Below are 10,000 nucleotides of genomic sequence, written 5' to 3' on the forward strand. Positions count from 1 at the left end.
GGGCCTGGAAATCGATGTATTTGGAAAATAGATCTTCTGGAAATCTATATATTTTGAAGATAAGTGGTCTGGATATCTGAATTTTGAAAATACGTGGTCTGGAAATCTATGTATTTTGAAGATAAGTGGTCTGGAAATCTTATGTATTTGGAAGAACAGTGATCTGGAAATGTATGTACTTAGAACAACAGTGGTCTGGAAATTTATGTATTAAGAAGAATAGAGGCCGGGAAATCGATGTATTTGGAAGACAAATGGTCTGGAAATCGATGTATTTGGCAGGTAAGTTGTCTGGAAATCTATGTATTTGGGAGAGGAGTGCCCGAGAAGTGGATGTATTCGGAAAAGCAGTTGTCTGGAAATTATATATTTTGAAGAACAGTGGCCTGGAAATCGATTTATTGGGAAGATAAGTGCTAAGGAAATAATGTATTTAGAAGATAAGTATTCTGGAAATCTGTGTATTTCGACGTACAGTGACCTAGAAATCTATGTAGGCCTATTTGTAAGAAGAGTCGGCTGGAAATCTATGTATTTGGAGGAAGAGTGCCCTGAAATCTATTTATTTGGAAGAACAGTGAGCTGGAAATCTATGTATATGGAAGAACAGGTGCCTGGAAATCTAAGTATTTGGAAGAACTTTGGCCTGGAAATCTATGTATTTGGAAGAACATTGGCCTGGAAATCTATTTATTTGGAAGAACAGGGACCTGGAAATCTATGTATTTGGAAGAACACTGGCTTGGAAATCGATGTATTTGGAAGACCTATCGTCTGGAAATCTATGTATTTGGAAGATAAGTGGTCTGGAAATCTGTGTTTGGAAGATAATTGGTCTGGAAATCTGTGTTTGGAAGAACAGTGACCTGGAAATCTATGTATTTGAATGACTGATCGTCTAGAAATCTATGTATTTGGAAGGTAAGTGATCGGGAAATGGATGTATTTGGAAGATAGGTCTTCTGGAAATCTGTGTTATGAAGAAAAAGTGGTCTGGAAATCTATGTATTTTGAAGAAAAGTGGTCTGGAAATCTAAGTATTTTGAAGATAAGTGGTCTGGAAATCTCTGTATTTGGAAGAACAGTGACCTGGAAATCTATGTAGACCTATTTGGATGAATAGTTATTTGGAAATCTATGTATTTGGAAGAAGAGTGCCCGAGAAAGGTTTGTACTGGGACGAACAATGGTCTGGAAATCTATTTATTGGGAAGAACGGTGGCCTGGAAATCGATGCATTTGGAAGATAAGAGGTCTGGAAATCTATGGACAGTATTTGGAAGTACGGTGACTTGGAATTTATATATATATGGAAGAAGAGTGGGCTGGAAATCTATCTGTAAGAGAAAGTAGGCTAGAAATCTATATATTTGGAAGAAGAGTCTGCTGGAAATTTATCTATTTGGAAGAACAGTGATATGGAAATATATGTATTTGGAATAAAAGTGGGCTGGAAATCTTATGTATGTAGAAGAATAGAAGGCTAGAAATCTATGTATTTTGGAGAAGAGTGGGTTGGAAATCTTTTTCGAAGAAGAATGCCCTGAAAATCTATATTTGGAAGAAAAATGCCCTTAAAATCTATGTATTTGGAAGAAGAGTGACCTGAATATCTATGTATTTGAAAGAAGAATGCCCTGGAAATCTCTCTATTAGGAAGAAAAGTACCCTGGAAATCTATGTATTTGGCAGGGGTGCCCTGGAAATGTAGGTATTAGGAAGAAAAGTGCCTTGGAAATCTGTTTGAAAGAAGAATGCCCTGAAAATCATTGTATTTGGAAGAAGAGTGCCCTGGAAATCTATGTATTTGGAATAAGAATGTCCTGAAATCTATGCATTTGGAAGAAGTGTGTCCTGAATATCTATGTATTTGGAAGAAGAGTGTCCTGAAAATCTATGTATTTGGAAGAAGAGTGTCCTGAAAATCTATGTATTTGGAAGAGTGCCTGAAAATCTATGCATTTGGAAGAGTGCCCTAGAAATCTATATATTGGGAAGAAGAGTGCTCTGGAAATCTATGTATTAGGAAGAAAAGTGCCCTTAAAATCTATTTATTAGGAAGAAATCCCCTAGAAATCTATCTGTTTGAACGAAGAATGCCCTGATAATCTATATATTGGGAAAAAAGTGCCCTGGAAATCTGTTTGAAAGAAGAATACCTTCAAAATCTATGTATTTGGAAGAAGCGTGCCCCGAAAATCTATGTATCTGAAAATCTATGTATTTGGAAGAAGAGTACCCTGAAAATTTATGTATTTGGAAGAAGAGTGCCCTGAAAATCTATGTATTTGGAAGGAGAGTGCCCTGAAAATCTATGTATTTGGAAGAAGAGTGCCCTGAAAATCTATGTATTTGGAAAAAGTGCCCTGAAAATCTATGTATTTGGAAGAAGAGTGCCCTGAAAATCTATGTATTTGGAAAAAGAGTGCCCTGAAAATCTATGTATCTGGAAGAAGAGTGCCCTGAAAATCTATGTATCTGGAAGAAGAGTGCCCTGAAAATCTATGTATTTGGAAGAAGAGTGCCCTGAAAATCTATGTATTTGGAAGAAGAGTGCCCTGAAAATCTATGTATTTGGAAGAAGAGTGCCCTGAAAATCTATGTATTTGGAAGAAGAGTGCCCTGAAAATCTCTGTATTTGTAGGAAGAGTGCCCTGAAAATCTATGTATTTGGAAGAAGAGTGTCCTGAAAATCTATGTATTTGGAAGAAGAGTGCCCTGAAAATCTATGTATTTGGAAGAAGAGTGCCCTGAAAATCTCTGTATTTGGTAGAAGAGTGCCCTGAAAATCTATGTATTTGGAAGAAGAGTGCCCTGAAAATCTATGTATTTGGAAAAAGAATGCCCTGAAAATCTATTTGGAAGAAGAGTGCCCTGAAAATCTATGTATTTGGAAAAAGAGTGCCCTTTAAATCTATGTATTTGGAAGAAGAGTGCCCTGAAAATCTCCGTATTTGGAAGAAGAGTGCCCTCTAAAAATTATGTATTTAGAAGTGGGCTGGAAATTTATGTATTTAGAAAAAGTGGGCTGCAAGTCAATGTATATAGAAGAGTGGTCTAGAAACCTATATATTTAGAACAACAGTTACCTGAAAAATTAGTGTATCTGGAAGGAGAGTGGTCTTGAATACTATGTATTTGGAAGAACAGTGGCCTGGAAATTTATGTATCTGGGAGAAGAGTAGACTGGAAATCTATGTACTCAGAAGAAGAGTGCCGTGGAAATCTTTGTATTTGGAAGAACAGTGACTGTGAAATCTAAGTGAGCTGGGAATCTGGTTGTTTGGAAGAAGAGTGGGCTGGAAATCTATGTATTTGGAAGAAGAGTTGGCTGGAAATCTATGTATTTGGAAGACAAGTGGGCTGGAACTCTGTCTAGTGACCTGGAAATCTTTGTATTTTGAAGAAGAGTGCGCTGGAAATCTATTTATTTGGAAGAAGAGTGGTCAGGAAATGTATGTATTTGGAATAAAAGTGGGTTGGAAATCCATGTATTTGAAATAAAAGTGGGCGGGAAATGTATGTATTTGGATGAAGAGTGAGCTGGAGATCTATATATTTGGAAGAAGAGTGGGCTGGAAATCTATGTATTTGAAAGAAGAGTGGGCTGGAAATCTATGTATTTGAAAGAAGAGTGGCCTGGAAATCTATGTATTTGGAAGAAGAGTTGTCTGGCAATCTATATATTTTGAAGACGATTGGGTTGGATATCTATGTAATTGGAAGAAGAGTTGGCTGGAAATATAGGTATTTGGACGAAGAATACCCCGGAGGTCTATGCATTTGAAAAAAAGAGTGCCCTGTAAGTCTATGTATTAGGAAGAACATTGCCCTGGAAGTCTATATATTTACAAGAAGAGTGCCTAGGAAATCTATTTATTTAGAAGAAGAGAGGGCTGGAAATCTATGTATCTAGAAGAGTAGGCTGGAAATCTATGTATCTAGAAGAGTGGGCTGGAAGTCTGTCTGGAAACCTATGTATTTGGAAAACATTAACCTGTAAATCTATTTATCTGGAAGAAGAGTGGTCTGGAATTCTTTGTATTTAGAACAGTGTCCTGGAAATCTATATATCTGAGAGAAGAGTGGGCTGGATATCTATGTACTTAGAAGAGTGCCGTGAAAATCTTTGTATTTGGAAGAACAGTGACTGTGAAATCTAAGTAATTGGAAGAAGAGTGTGTTGGAAATCTGTGTATTTGGAAAAAACATTGACCTTGAAATCTACGTATTTGAGAGATGAGTTGGCAGGAAATATGTATTTGGAAGAACATTGATCTGGAAATCTATGTATTTGGAAGAAAAATCGGTTAGAAATTATTTATTTGGAAGAAGATTGGTCTGGAAATTTATGTATTATAAGAAAATTGGTCTGGAAATCTATGTATTTGGAAAAACAGTAGTCTGGGAATCTGAATTTAGAAAAACAGTGGTCTGCAAACCTATGTATTTGGAAAGACTGGTCTGGAAATCTAGGAAATCTATGTATTTGGAAGAAGATTCGGTTAGAAATTATGTATTTGGAAGAAGAGTGCCCTGGAAATCTATATATTGGGAAGAAGAATGCCCTGGAAATCTATATATTGGGAAGAAGAATGCCATGGAAATCTATATATTGGGAAGAAGAATGCCCTGGAAATCTATATATTGGGAAGAAGAATGCCCTGGAAATCTATATATTGGGAAGAAGAATGCCCTGGAAATCTATATATTGGGAAGAAGAGTGCTCTGGAAATCTATGTATTAGGAAGAAAAGTGCCCTGAAAATCTATTTATTAGGAAGAAGAGTCCCCTAGAAATCTATCTGTTTGAACGAAGAATGCCCTGGAAATCCATATATTGGGAAAAAAGTGCCCTGGAAATCTGTTTGAAAGAAGAATGCCCTTAAAATCTATGTATTTGGAAGAAGAACGCCATGGAAATCTATGTATTTGAATGAAGAACGCCATGGAAATCTATGTGTTTGGAAGAAGAGTGCCCTGAAAATCTATGTGTTTGGAAGAAGAGTGCCCTGAAAATCTATGTATTTGGAAGAAGAGTGCCCTGAAAATCTATGTATTTGGAAGAAGAGTGCCCTGAAAATCTATGTATGTGGAAGAGGAGTGCCCTGAAAATCTATGTATGTGAAAGAGGAGTGCCCTGAAAATCTATGTATTTGGAAGAAGAGTGCCCTGAAAATCTATGTATTTGGAAGAAGAGTGCCCTGAAAATCTCTGTATTTGGTAGAAGAGTGCCCTGAAAATCTCTGTATTTGGTAGAAGAGTGCCCTGAAAATCTCTGTATTTGGTAGAAGAGTGCCCTGAAAATCTCTGTATTTGGTAGAAGAGTGCCCTGAAAATCTCTGTATTTGGTAGAAGAGTGCCCTGAAAATCTCTGTATTTGGTAGAAGAGTGCCCTGAAAATCTCTGTATTTGGTAGAAGAGTGCCCTGAAAATCTCTGTATTTGGTAGAAGAGTGCCCTGAAAATCTCTGTATTTGGTAGAAGAGTGCCCTGAAAATCTCTGTATTTGTAGGAAGAGTGCCCTGAGAATCTCTGTATTTGTAGGAAGAGTGCCCTGAAAATCTCTGTATTTATAAGAAGAGTGCCCTGAAAATCTCTGTATTTGGAAGAAGAGTGCCCTAAAAATCTATGTATTTGGAAGAAGAGTGCCCTAAAAATCTATGTATTTGGAAGAAGAGTGCCCTGAAAATCTATGTAGCTGAAAGAAGAATGCCCTCTAAATCTATGTATTTAGAAGAAGAGTGGGCTGTAATATTATGTATTTAGAAGAAGAGTGGGCTGGAAGTCCATGTATATTGAAGAGTGGTCTAGAAACCTATGTATTTGGAACAACAGTTACCTGCAAGATTAGTGTATCTGGAAGAAGAGTGGTGTTGAATATTATGTAATTGGAAGAATAGTGGCTAGGAAATCTATGTATATGGGAGAAGAGTTGGCTGGAAATCTATGTAGTTAGAAGAAGAAAGCCGTGGAAATCTTTCTATTTAGAAGAAGGGTGATGTGAAATCTAAGTAATTGGAAGAAGTGAGCTGGGAATCTGTCTATTTGGAAGAAGAGTTGGCTGGAAATCTATGTATTTGGAAGACAAGTTGGCTTGAAATCTCTGTATTTTGAAGAAGAGTCGGCTGGAAATCTATTTATTTTGAAGAAGAGTGGGCAGGAAATCTATGTATTTGAAATAAAAGTGAGCGGGAAATCTATGTATTTGGAGGAAGAGTGAGGGGAAGGGAGATCTATGTATTTCGAGGGAGAGTGGGCTGGAAATCATGTATTTGAAAGGAGTGTCCTGGAAATCTATATTTGGAAGAAGATTGGGTTTTAAATCTATGTATTTGGAAGAAGAGTTGGCTGGAAATCTATGTATTTGGAAGACGATTGGGTTGGAGATTATGTATTTGGAAGAAGAGTTGGCTGGAAATCTAGGTATTTGGAAGCAGAATACCCCGGAAGTCTATGTATTAGGAAGAACATTGCCATGGAAGTCTATGTATTTAAAAGAAGAGTGCCTAGGAAATCTATGTATTCAGAAGAAGAGTGGGCTGGAAATCTACGTATCTAGAAGAGTGGGCTGGAAGTCTATGTCTCGAAACCTATGTATTTGGAACAACAGTTACCTGGAAATCTATTTATCTGGAAGAAGAGTGGTCTGGAATTCTTTGTATTTAGAAGAACAATGGCATGGAAATCTATGTATCTGGGAGCAGAGTGGGCTGGAAATCTATGTACTTAGAAGAGTGCCGTGGAAATCTTTGTATTTGGAAGAACAATGACTGTGAAATCTAAGTAATTGGAAGAAGAGTGTTGGAAATCTATGTATTTGGATAAACATTGGCCTTGAAATCTGTATTTGAGAGAAGAGTTGGCAGGAAATCTATGTATTTGGAAGAACATTGATCTGGAAATCTATGTATTTGGAAGAAGAATCGGTTAGAAATTATTTAATTGGAAGAAAAGTAGTCTGGAAATCTATGTATTATAAGAAAATTGATCTGCAAATCTATCTATATTTGGAAAGACAGTGGTCTGGAAATCTAGGAAATCTATGTATTTGGAAGAAGAATTGGTTAGAAATTATGTATTATAAGAAAATAGGTCTGGAATTCTATGTATAATAAGAAAATAGGTCTGGAAATCTATGTATTATAAGAAAATAGGTCTGGAAATCTATGTATTATAAAAAAATAGGTCTGGAAATCTATGTATTGAAAATAGGTCTGGAAATCTATGTATTATAAGAAAATAGGTCTGGAAATTTATGTATTTGGAAAAAGTGGTCTGGGAATCTATGAATTTGGAAAAACAGTGTCCTGGAAATCTATATAGCCTATTTGGAAAAAAAACAGTGGTCTGGAAATCTATATTTGGTAAGACAGTGGTCTGGAAATCTGTGAATTTAGGAAAACATATGTCTGGAATTCTCTGTGTTTGGAAAAATTGTGGTCTGTAAATCTATGAATTTAGAAAAAGTCTGGCCTGGAAATCTATGTATTTGGAGAAATAGTGGTGTGGAAAGCTATGTATTTGGAGAAATAGTGGTGTGGAAATCTATCTATTTGGAAGAACAGTGGCCTGGAAAAGAAGCGCATAGAAGAAAATATTCAGAAAATTCTCTATAAAGCACTAAATGAGGGAGGAATTATGACATAATTGTGGAAAGGAAAAAAGTACCTGTAGTGTTTTCTGTACTGAGGAAAATACAGTATATATAATAATTTTTGTGGTCATTCCAAATTCAAATTGGAGCCTTTGTATAACGATAGACAGGAATAAGTGCATAGAACACAACTTAACCTAAACTTACCCACCTGACCTAACCTACAATCTGTGTCCTTGCCTACTCAACCAAGGTGTGGTAACCTCCCTTGCGACCTCCTTAGGCTGCCGTATTCTTAGCGATAAGGTTGAAAATAAGGTATTATGGGGCATGGTCGTCATCATACATAAACGCCTTCTAAGTTTTTAACAAATTATTAAAATCCTCCCAAAGGTAACATAATTACACAGAGCCTGTGTCTTGCCAAAATACCCAAGAACTCTAGAAAAGATCTCATTTCACCTGTGAACTTTTTGATAAACCATTTCCAAGCGGACCCTTAACTTGAGTCATAATGGACTTTTTTCCTTTCCTTAGATATCATCTAATTTATCGAAAATTCTCTCTCTCTCTCTCTCTCTCTCTCTCTCTCTCTCTCTCTCTCTCTCTCTCTCTCTCTCTCTCTCTCTCTCTCTCTTGTCCAATTGGCCCCCCTCTCCGTCCGCCGGCCCATCGAGATATGTGTTCTTATCAAGAGCAATTCGCTTGACAATCGCTAATTTGGAGAAGGTTGCCTGTCCGCGCTCAGCGGCAAAAGGACGCGTAATTCGACAACAATGGGAGGCTTCTCAACACATGATGGCGGGTATCTGGGTCCAAATTGTTGTTTTTGTTGCGCCCTTATTGCTACGGTTGTCGGGAGATTTTTACCGGGCTGGAAAACCGAAAGGGAGACATTATGACCATGGATTTATCATCCTTTGTTTCCGAGATGTGTCGTTTCTTCCTTATCAGTGAAAGGAGGCGTTCTGTTCTTTGGTTCATCGGGATAAATATCTGTTTTTTTACAGCTGGTATGATTATTGCATTGTTAAATTCTTTATTGTTATAACTTCGTGATAATGTAACTGCATTTATAATATACAATTTTTATGATTTAGGTGTAAGTTTTATTATATAAAAGCGGGTATTAGTTTTTAGTTAAAATAACAGAAATGATAAAATCAGATAAATTCGACATCGAATTTCGTAATCAGATGTATCCTCTTAGTGCTTTTTTATTTTCTCATCTTATAATTCTCGTAAACGCTTTTTAATGGCTTTAATGATATTGAAAGATGGGATCTGTTGAATCTTTTATGAATATTGGACAAGTTTTATCGGAAGAAAGTGAATAGTGAGAAGTGGCGAGTCATATGTGAAGGAAAGGTTATAGTAGGCCTATTTATGCCAAAGATATAAAAAAAAGGTATGGAGTCTGTTTCGATGCTAGACGTGGCAAGCATGATTGAAATTCTTGATATAAAGTATTTGCGGTGTATATGTAGGATAAAAAAGTTGAAATGGTGATGAATGAGAATTAGAAAAGAAAGGATAAAAAGGGTAATAAATGTGAAAGGCTGGAAGAAAAGCATTTTCAGAGGATTACATATTTGTGAAAAGGTTATAATTATGAGGTCTTTGGAGGAACAAGAAAAGTTAAATCGAAGAAAGGCCGCATTGTCGGTGTGGAAGTGAGGGTTGTTGTAATAAATGTATTGGAAAAGAAAAAGTAGTTCTTTATATTTCTTGAGGAATAGCATTTACCGGGGGGGGGGGGGTGTTAGATGTGCTACTCTAGAGCCTTCTGGATATGATTGTGAAGTAGTTTTTATTATGGAAGTTTATTTCTTATTCATAGCATTTGATTGTTTTCTTTAGGAAATGTATGTGCAATTGCATGCATAGCCATTTCTTCATTCCTTGTGATCTTTACTTTTTTACCATCCTCATATATATATATATATATATATATACATACATACATACATATATATATATATATATATATACATACACTAGGAGCTGAATAACTAAAAGGAACGAACGATAAAGGACCCTCCTCCATGCAATTTAGCTGCATTTATCTCCATTGCAGAATTTTTTTCTTTTCAAAAATAGGAAACTAGGGTTTCATAAACCGTAGATTTACCCCACAGATATCCCCGGACTCATTGTGACTAGCGAATATGACCGTAGCAGTTAGTGTCTCGGACTAGATGTTGATAACATAGAGAAGTCAAGAGCAATCTCGCCGCTATCGGCTACATCTTCCAAACTCATCCCTGCATCAAACTGTGCAATGAATAACTACAACTGATAGAGGTTGTGACGAAGAGTAAGCAATATGGAACTGTGGCTGCTACAGAAATGTGATAATATATGGCAGTGGAAATAACGCGGGGCAGTGGATTTTTACACACTGA

This window comes from Palaemon carinicauda, chromosome 11 (genome assembly GCF_036898095.1).
Source record: "Palaemon carinicauda isolate YSFRI2023 chromosome 11, ASM3689809v2, whole genome shotgun sequence".
NCBI classification, from domain to species: Eukaryota; Metazoa; Arthropoda; class Malacostraca; order Decapoda; family Palaemonidae; genus Palaemon; species Palaemon carinicauda.